This window comes from Cibotium barometz, chromosome 33 (genome assembly GCF_041138505.1).
Source record: "Cibotium barometz isolate CiBa-2024 chromosome 33, ASM4113850v1, whole genome shotgun sequence".
In the NCBI taxonomy this organism is placed as follows: domain Eukaryota; kingdom Viridiplantae; phylum Streptophyta; class Polypodiopsida; order Cyatheales; family Cibotiaceae; genus Cibotium; species Cibotium barometz.
The window spans coordinates 6,276,084-6,286,271 of NC_141078.1; positions in this window are offsets into that span (position 1 = coordinate 6,276,084).

Genomic DNA, 10,188 nt, shown 5'->3' on the forward strand with positions numbered 1-10,188 from the left:
CTTTTGTAAGATGGCACTAGACTTTATAAAGCGGCTTTACCTTGAGCTTAATGCCAAATAGGGAACTCACAAACTCTCTATAGACTCGCTTAAGGCTAGAACTAATGTCTCATGACTATTTTTAAGTTATGGCCAGCCAAGTGTGAACACTAGTCATTTATATGTAAGTCATTTTTGACATTGAGCAATACACATTCATTTCATTGTAGTAGAATACTTGTGAGCTCTTCTTCTTCTCTCTATCCTCTTGCTTTGTTCTATTAAATCTTACATGCTTGTTGATGGGTGCTTGCTTAGATAGGTTTGGTTGTAGGATCTCTCTTGGTTGCATGAGCTTCTCCTCTCTATCTACAACTTGGTTGATTAATCCATAGTGTAGGCAACCTTCTCATCACCGCTGTCAAGGTGATCGAAGCTACTTTCACACCCTTACCAACACACCATTACCAAAGGAAGCGTTGTAGTGTGACAATAGAGTGAGGACAAGTCAGTGCACCTACATGGGAAAGTTACATTTGTGGCTCTAAAGTAAGACCAAATGACACTTGATTCGGCAAAGACTTAGATAAGCTCTTGACTTGAATATATTTGGTGCCACTGAGATAGGGATTACCCTAGGGTTCCCTACTTTCACACCCTTACCAACACACCCTTACCAAAGGAAGCGTTGTAGTGTGACAATAGAGTGAGGACAAGTCAGTGCACCTACATGGGAAAGTTACATTTGTGGCTCTAAAGTAAGACCAAACGACACTTGATTTGGCAAAGACTTAGATAAGCTCTTGACTTGAATATATTTGGTGCCACTGAGACAGGGATTACCCTAGGGCTTACCTTCGTTTTTCTGTCCGATCCAAGCTGTTGGGATGGTATTGATTAGGAGGTCACACTCTAGAAACCATATTGTTTTCAAGCTTTGGATGTTTAAAAACAATACATTCGATCATTCTAGTTTGATACTTGGTAGGAGAAAATCCTCATCTCGTTGGTGATTTGCATGAGTTTGAAGCCCACAAGGCTTCAATCTTATTGCATTAAATCAAGAAATAGTCTAACAATTATGATTAGGAGTGTAATCCACTTAGCTTTGTGCTTCGTTCGGTGTGGATTAGAGTGAGAAGGCTAATTTTTGTTCATGTGTTTCATGCATTATTGAAATTGGTAGTTTAGAAGCATCGAAAATCAATTAAAAAACACGGGCAAGCAAGTGGATATCTTGCCTTGTATGGAGATCCAGTGAAACTGTAGCAGTTTGCAGCAACTTTGGAGGGGACAGCTATGAGCTGGTTTAGCCAATATGGCCTTGCACATTTTGCAGATTTTAATGCATTAAAGGATGCTTTCGTGGCTAGATTCAGAAAGGAGAAAACTCCTACTGATATAGTTAAAAGGATAAAGGCCATGGACTAGAAGGGGATGTTAGTTGAGGATTATGCACAGAAGTTTAGAGGGTTGACTGCAAGATTGCAGGGGAACAAAAAACCTTCAAGCATCTAGAGTAGAGAAAAGGTTGGGTATAGTCAAAAGAAAGAAGAAAGAAAAGAGAAAGGATGCATCAGAATCGGATAGCATGAGAGATGAAGAATCGAAAAGTGAGGGGGAAGAGTCAGAGGATGAATCATTTGGGGACTCAGAGGATGAGAAGCCTAGCAAGAAGAAGAGAACTTCTAGTAGGACAAAGCAAAGAGTAGAGAAGGAAAAGAAAGGAAAAGAGAAAAAGATCCTCGAACAACTTAAAAGTTTGGGGTATACAGCAGTCCAATCTAAGGAGAAGCAGTATTGTCACATTTGTGAAAAGGAAGGTCATCTTACAACAGCATGTTGGTATAACCCTAATTATAGGGGTAAAGTTCCTCCAAATGTAGTTAATCGGGTGCCACAACAGCTAGTTGTTGAAGCTAATCCAGTAATACCTGCAAATCAAAATGCACCATATAATAGGCCGGCAAAACCATTTTTCCCAAGACAGAATTGGCAAGGTCAACAAGGGAATCAAAGGGGACCTCAGGGAGTCCTGCAATGTGATTACTGTAGCAAGGAGGGCCACAGAATTGGGCTTGCTTGTGAATTATGGTGCAAACATAGAGAAGAGAGAGGAAGACTTGTGATTAGATATATAATGAAGGTAATAGAGGCCAAGGACCCCAGCAAGGGTAGCAGCAGCAACCCCCAGCACAAGCCAATGCAATCTTGGTGGAAATGATACATAATCCAAAAACTGAAAGTAGGAGTATTTTCATGTGTTTGTTGATGCTTCTGACCTTGCTATTGGAGCTGTTCTTATGCAGGAAAAAGTTAAGGGCTGGTTCAGACCAATGTACTATGCAAGTAGAATGATGACAAGTGCTGAAAGAAATTACACTGTCACACACAGAGAGAGAGGCATTAGGCATGATATATTCACTTAACAAATTCAAGCATTATAATAAAACCCAGGTCAAAAAGAACAGGATGAAGGTACATATTGGTGGCTACAGATTATTGTACTAAATGGGTAGAAGCCGTGGATTTGAAGGATAACAAGGCAAGTAGTGTAGTAAAGTTTCTGTATCACAACATTATGACAAGGTTTGGATGCCCAGTGGAGTTAGTTAGTGATAGAGGTACACATTTTTTTAATGAGGTCATTTCTGTGCTTAACAAAAACACATTTAATACTTCCCAAGAAGCCCACTGCGTATCATCCTCAGGCTAATGGTCAGGCTGAGAGCTCCAATAAGATCTTGGTTATAATTTTGAAGAAGATTGTGTCAGAAAATAGGGATGATTGGGATGTTAAATTGGACTCGACTCTTTGGTCATTCAGAACAGCATTCAAGGTAACCACAGGAATGACACCTTTTAAATTAGTTTATGGATTGGAGGCTGTGGTGCCAATGGAGTATATTGTACCTAGCTTAAGGGTGGCTGCAATAGAAAGATTGTCACCTGAGGAGCCGGTGAAGCACAGGCAAAACTATCTTATGCAGTTGGAAGAGGAGAGAATTGTCAGCTCATATATAACAGACGTCATTCAGAAGCAAAGACAAGCTTGGGTGAATAGACACATAAAATTTAAGGTTTTTAAGGAAAATGATTGGGTTATGCTATATAACCCTAAGTTGGCGGGGAAGCTGAAACTGAGATATATTGGACCATATAGAATAATGAGGGACTGTGGTCAAGGGACATTTAAACTGGCAGACATGTTTGGAACAGAGGTGAAAAAACTGATTAATGGGTTCCGACTAAAGAAGTTCATAGGAAATCCACCAATGGTCGGACTTTTAAAAGAAGTGCAAGTTATGAGAATTGACGTGTCGAATAATACAACATAATATTTTCCAGCACATGGTGGGGTTTATAAAAATGACACCCACACACTTGGTGGTCACTTCAATCAAAAGGTGTGGCAGAAATTTTGGGTTTGCGTTTTTCTGCGAGTCTGCATGAGAAGCTTTGAGGCTCTTCAGAAGCTTAACGCCCTTCACCCAGCAGGTCATAGTAGCGATGGGGCGTAGCAAGGGCGCGAGTTCAAAAGTGGGGGATGAAGGCACGCCGGTAAGAAGAACACCCTGCCACACTATGCCATAGCGACTAAGGAGATTTTAGACACCATGACTGCAGAGGAAACAGACGTCATCGACCTTGGAGAAGAGGTATCTCCTGATTCGGATAAGTTGAACTATGAAGCTCTTCATGCATTGATGGACCTGTTTGCCGATTTTAAGGTAGACCTGGATTTGTCATTAGAGGAGAATGAAAAATGGTTGAAAGAAATAGGACTGTGGGACTTTGCATGCCTGCCATGGGAGTAGTGGAGGAATAATTTTTTGCAAAGACACAGATGGAGATAATTAGAAAAATGGATGGGCATGTGTTGTCCAATGTCAAGCTAGCACTACAGTTGGTAGAGCAGACATATTTTGCTTACATTATGATGAGAACGTAGTGGTGCCAAGTGCTCAGAGCCGATAATGAAGAAAGAGTTTGGGTCCCCACAGGGAGCCAGACAGTATTATATGTTGAAGAATTTGCAGAGCAATCAGAGACAGTAGCTTAAATGGTATTTGGAAAGAATATGTCAGCTGGTTAAGGTGGACTATATGTCCAAAGAGAACTTTGCACCGTTGGTATATGCAGAGAAAAAAGGAAAGGTGAGTTAGTGTTAAAACCCTAAGATCTCTCTAGATAATTGTTATGCATAAACATACATAAATCAGGCATAAACTCAACCACCCCCGATCCCAAGGGATGCACACATGAATAATAATGAAATACATCATACCTCTACCTTGATGTCCCATACCATCAAGAGGTATAACTCCAATCCAATAGCATGTAGCTATAGTGTGAAATGGTAGATGAGTAGATATGGACCTCTACACAAGAGACCATAGCATAAGCCTCCAAGCTCCCAAGCCCCCTTGAGTGTGCCCAATGTCCCTATTATATAGGAGGGCCCTCAACAAGTGACTCTTGACTTTCCATTCCCCATGTGTGACCCTTGGATGCCTGACCCTAACCTTAATCCTTAAGATTAGTCCTAACCCATGCTCCACTAGAGCTTGTTCCCATGCTCCCATGCTCCCATGCTCACAAGCCTAATGTGGGTTAGCCTCCTAGTATATGCACACATAATGTGCATATAACATAGCACACACAATGTACATATAACAGTTAGGCATCAATCTTACATGAAAGAATTATGCAAGAGATAGAGAATAAAGATAAGAGGAAATCACAGGTGAAATCAAGGCTGAGTGCCTTTTTGGCAGCCATCTTTGCAAGAGTAAAAATCACGATGGATGATGACCCTTCCCTCTCAGTAGTGAAAGAAGCCAAGAAGAAGGCAGTGGGTTCTTTAGATTGCCAGATCCGTAAAGAGGAGAGTGCTGTGGAACGCAGCAGACCAATCTCACCGATAGGGTTTGAGAACCAGAAGGACAAGATAGAAAAGTATACTCTTCTGTTGGAAGCAAGGTACACCAAGGAAGAGGCCAAGAAGGTGCTAATATCACCTCATGTTCTAGATGGCCTTGATATGCTGAAAGGAGCTATTGATATCTTGGAACCTTTGGAAACACCTAGCAAATTAGGGGTACAATTTAGGATCAGTAAGAAAAGGAAGGGCATAGTTGAGGAAGAAGACCTGAATAGTGTAAAGAAGAGGATGGAGTTTAAAAAAACAGGTGTGAAGACAAATGGGGGCTAGTCCTTGACATTGCCAAGGAAGTGCAGCATAGGGCAAAGCTGATGGAACCATCATGTAGGGATCTTCAGGGTGTTCTCTGGTCTTTAAATGAAGTACAAGAATATCTGGTTAGGCAGAATAGCCAGGTGGATGACATGAAATTGGAAGTTCAGAACAGGCAAAACCAGACTGAAGCATAAAGTCAATATAAGTTGTTAGCAAGGAAGCAGGAAGAGGAGCTTGCAAGGGTTAGAATAATGCTACAGGATGCTGAGAATGAGCAGGATGTGTTGAAAATGCAGGTGGATGAGAGCCAGAAGATGTTGGTAAAGAACAAGATGTCCTTGGGGATGTTTAAGGAATGGACATCGGAACTAAAGGAAAGAATGCATGCAGAGCTGACAATATTGTGTGATAAGAATGTTAATCTGCAGGTGAAAAATGAGGTCATGTTACAAAGAGTTGAGCCCCTTTTAGCAATAGAAAAGCAAGTCCTTGGGCAAGGGAATGTGGATGTTCAGGGGGTTTTAGTATTTGACAGAGTTAGATGTTACTGTCATGAGACAAAATATGACCCAGGTTGGAGTGAAATTATGGAAGGAGATCCGGGAGAGGATTGAGGTTGTTTCATTGAAGCCTTATGATACCTTAAAAGAAGCATTTGTATCTGAGCATGAGAGTGATTTGATAAAGCACATAGAAGTGCTGAAAGTAGAGAAAGAGGAGATGTTGTTGAAGATAGCAGCCTTGGAGGAACAGAAGCAAATGGTTTTATGGGATGATTAGTTTCAGTTGGGAAAAGAAGAGGTGAGCCAGGCTGCGTGGAGGACTGATGGAATTAGAACTGAACAGCAGAACCAATTGAAGGAAGAAGAAGCCAGGGAGAAGGAACCTGAGAAGGAAGGTACAGTAGAAGAAAAAGGTGCACCAGCTGAAGAAGAGGTAGCACAAGGTGAAGTGGCAGGAGATCAAACCCATTTGGGGGAGGTCTAATACCCTAAGTCTACTATTTTTTGGTTTTTTGGGTTTTAGTTTTTTTAGGTTTTGTTAGTTTTTGTCTTTTTAAAAAAATAAAAAAAATAAAAAAAATAGGGAGATTCTGATCAAGGGAACATGTGCTCTTCTCTTGGGTTTGTTAGACAGTTATGTTTGAGGTAGTTTGAACCATGGTATTGCACCGAGCTCTTCACTCTATTTTCCGCATAGTCTTCAAGTTGGGGGTCTATCAGATTCTATGAGAATTGATCAAGGGATATGTGGGTTCGAGTCGGATTTTATGCAAAATCCAGCCACCGGACTGTGCCATGTGTTGAACCTTAACAGATCAGTCTTTATGCACTAGGTGGAATACCCGATATATTAAGTGGAATATCCGACTAGGTGGAATATTTGATAGTGGCATGTATGATGTAAAAACGGCTATAACTGATAATTGCAAGTCGTGTGAATGTCATGTGATATGGGAAGACGCCATGCTTAGAGCATATATGGAGGCGTACTCGGATGTTTAGGATATAGATAGATAGATAGAGATCTTTTGTAGTCGCATGTTTTGGGTCAAGCACAGTGCTATTGAATATAATCAGAGTCTTCCCTCCAGTTCCATTGTTTTGCCTATTTCTGATTAATGTTCTGTGATGATGATGTTCATGATATGTTATTAGATTGACTATGATGTGGTGGAATTACTGTGAGTGGTGGATATTCAGATCTGTGTGTGTATTGTGAGAGAAATTAGGGTTAGGTCAGATTCTTGAAAATATGGTCTTTTTGTGTTTAGGGTTACAAGTATAGGGTATTTCACACCCCTGTACAAGATCACACCTCTCTAATTGATATCTTTAAAGCTTGTAACAAGCTATTGGATGGTGAAGATGAGGACCCATAATATGAGCCCTCCTAGAGCATGGCGACTCTAAGAATTGGATTTATATTCTAGCAACCATGGACACTCTTACACTAAAGCTTGGGACAAGGTTTACATAAATGATAGTGCTGAAATAACATCTTGGTTTATGCTATCTAGAAACATTTGAAACAATGACCAATAGTGGAACTTTCTCGCCTTTCCTCAATAAGACCACCTAGTTGCATGGTCAACCTCCGTTGACCCCTAGGACAGTCAAAATGTAATGTCATGGGTGATGTGGTGAACCTCATTAGGCCTCCCATCCCTAGCACTATCAACAACTATCCTCACCATGTTACAACTTTCAATCCATAACCGTCAGTTGTTTTGAAATAAAATTTTACACACACAGGAACTAAGCCTATGTCTTGCATGTGAACCCTATAGGTACAATGAAAGAGAGCATCATCCTCAGAAGGGGATGGATTGCATTGTGTAGTTCAGTTGGCGAAAAGGAAGTTAAGATTTCCCACAGAATGATGGTTAGTGTACCCTTGGTGGGGACGAAGACACCCTTCAATATCTCAAGCCTTGTCTTCCAAATTCATACCATCACCTCAGTAAACCCTAACACTCAATACTCCTCTTGCCTCACTGGTGTGATCCCCTCAAACCATCATGGAGATCCAAAAACTTGTGAGCACAGTGGATACCCAAGCGTACGTTCACCACCAAGAATGTATGATGTCTAAGAAAAGACCTACATCATAGCGCCACCATTTAGCGAGAAGCATACCCATGAGCAAAAATGTATGATCTTCAAGCAAAAGAGTTTTACCCACAACCCAATCCCCATCAAGATGTTAGAAGCTCAAGTCTTCTACAAGGGAAACCCTTTCGTCTAGGTCCCAAAAACCTTGTGGTATGCACTCCTATCTCCTTAGCCAAAGAGAGTCAAACAACGGCCTCAATACTTAAGTTCGAGCCGAGCAGCCGACATTGTGTTATTTCCCAACCAAGCTGGTAGAAGCACAAGGCTTCTACAAAGGGAACCCCTACATTTGGGTTCTGAGGTCAAAGAAATTACACCTCAAGCCTCTACAACCATGAGACCTATATCCATGCCTCCAAGGCCATCTCTAAGTCTTAAGTAGGAATGGTCACACCACCTCTAGGGAAGTTGGTGTGTGGAGACGAAGGTAGCAACACACACACAAATGCAACAAATAAGCAAAGATAGAGAGGAGAAGGACAACACTCAAAGTACATTGATGAGGATAAGTGAAGTACAAGTGAAGTGACATGATAAGATCACTTACACATAAGCGTGTGTACACACGCTCAAGGAAGTGACATGACAAGATCACTTACACACAAGAGTGTTTACACAGGCTCAGGGAATAGAAAAAGTTCCCCGGCCCATTATTAGCCTATGTCCACACATAACTACCATATAAATGGCTACAAATCCCAAATTATGTGTTTGATCAATCTCCCTAATGGCAATATAAGCCCAAATCTTTGTGAAAAACTTTGAACTTCTCACATGAGAGAGCCTTCGTGATCACACAAATAAATCAATTCTCTCACTCCACACTACCTAACTACGTATACACATACATATATACACCAAACTACCACAACAATACACATAATTTGTGCCTCCCTTTCATCACATATGATGAACTCCCAATACCCTTTTCCCATAAGAAAATTGGTTATCTTTAATTTCCAAGCCTAGAAATTATGCTTGTCTAGCTTCTCGCTCACAATTTGTAACAAGATGTTAGACATCTTTACTTACAACAAGTCTCAATAAACATATTAAGGGACCTAGAGTGCCATTTTTCACATTAAGCAGCACCACATTGGGTTACTCTTGAAAATGTTGAGAGATAAAATGAGGAAAACTAGGCTTTGGGAATAAATTGACAAATGAAAATGGGAAACTGAAACTAAAGGTGAAATCGAGCCATGATTCCATTTGAGAAGCCTATTAAATCTTAGTAAGATTTCCCTATGGGAAAGAATGTTAAACATAAAAGAGAAATGATTAGCCCTAAATCCAGCACAACATTGTATCCAGGGAAAATAAAATCTGGGTGTACATGATCCTCATATCTTAGTGGCTACACACCTCCTCGTGTAAAACACCATGTAAAAGTGCATTCTTTACATTCATCCAATGTAAAGGTCATTCCTTAGCTATAGCCATACTTCTGTCACCTGGGATGAACATCTCATCATAAATCAATGACGTATGTCTAAACATATCCTTGGGCAACCAATATTACCTTGTACATGCTAATAGATCCATTTGAATTATGCTTCACTTTGTAGACCCACTTACATCTAATTACTTTATTTTCCTTAAGCAAAGATGCCAAATCCCATATCTCATTACCATCTAACGCAATCATCTCTTCATCCATGGCATCTTCATAATGATTATATCCCAGTTCCTCCTAAAAACATGTGGGCTCTACCTCTTATATAGCTTTGACCATATATGCATAATGATGTGTTGGATTCACTTGATGCTCAATGGCTTCATTCATGTTTGTAAAATCTCTACATGGTTTATACTCCATAATATTAATCTTGTCTCTTTCATTGTGACGGACTCTTAGTCAACATGAGAACTAGTGTGGCATAATGAGGAAGGTTAATTCTACGCGTGGTCTGGTACCACTTCGTAATGTTGGAGTATGAGAAGAAGTCTCGTATTCTCAAAGACCGAGTTAGAATATAATTGGGTAATGATTTGATCTGATTGCAAATGCATAATCACTTGATCGAGTCCCAAAATTGCATACAAGAATTCTTTTCAAGAGGATTTAATGATTTTCAAGATTTTTTGAAAAACCCTGGCTGAGATGTCTCAAGGTCACTAGGGTGCATGAGGAGTTTTCTAAGAACTGGGGTGAAGAGTTGAGTAGGATAACCCTGGAAGGAAAACGAGAGGAGAAGGTTATACCTCAAGAGTCAGAAAAGTGCCTAAACTCATGAAGGCAAGATGTAGAAAATGAAACAAGGCTCTGGCTGAAGATGATCACAAGGCTAAGAAGGTGATGGCTCAGACAAAAGATGACGAGGACAATAGGCCAGACCTACTCTCAGTGCTGCCAGACCATTTTAAAACATACACCATTGACGAATGAAAAGT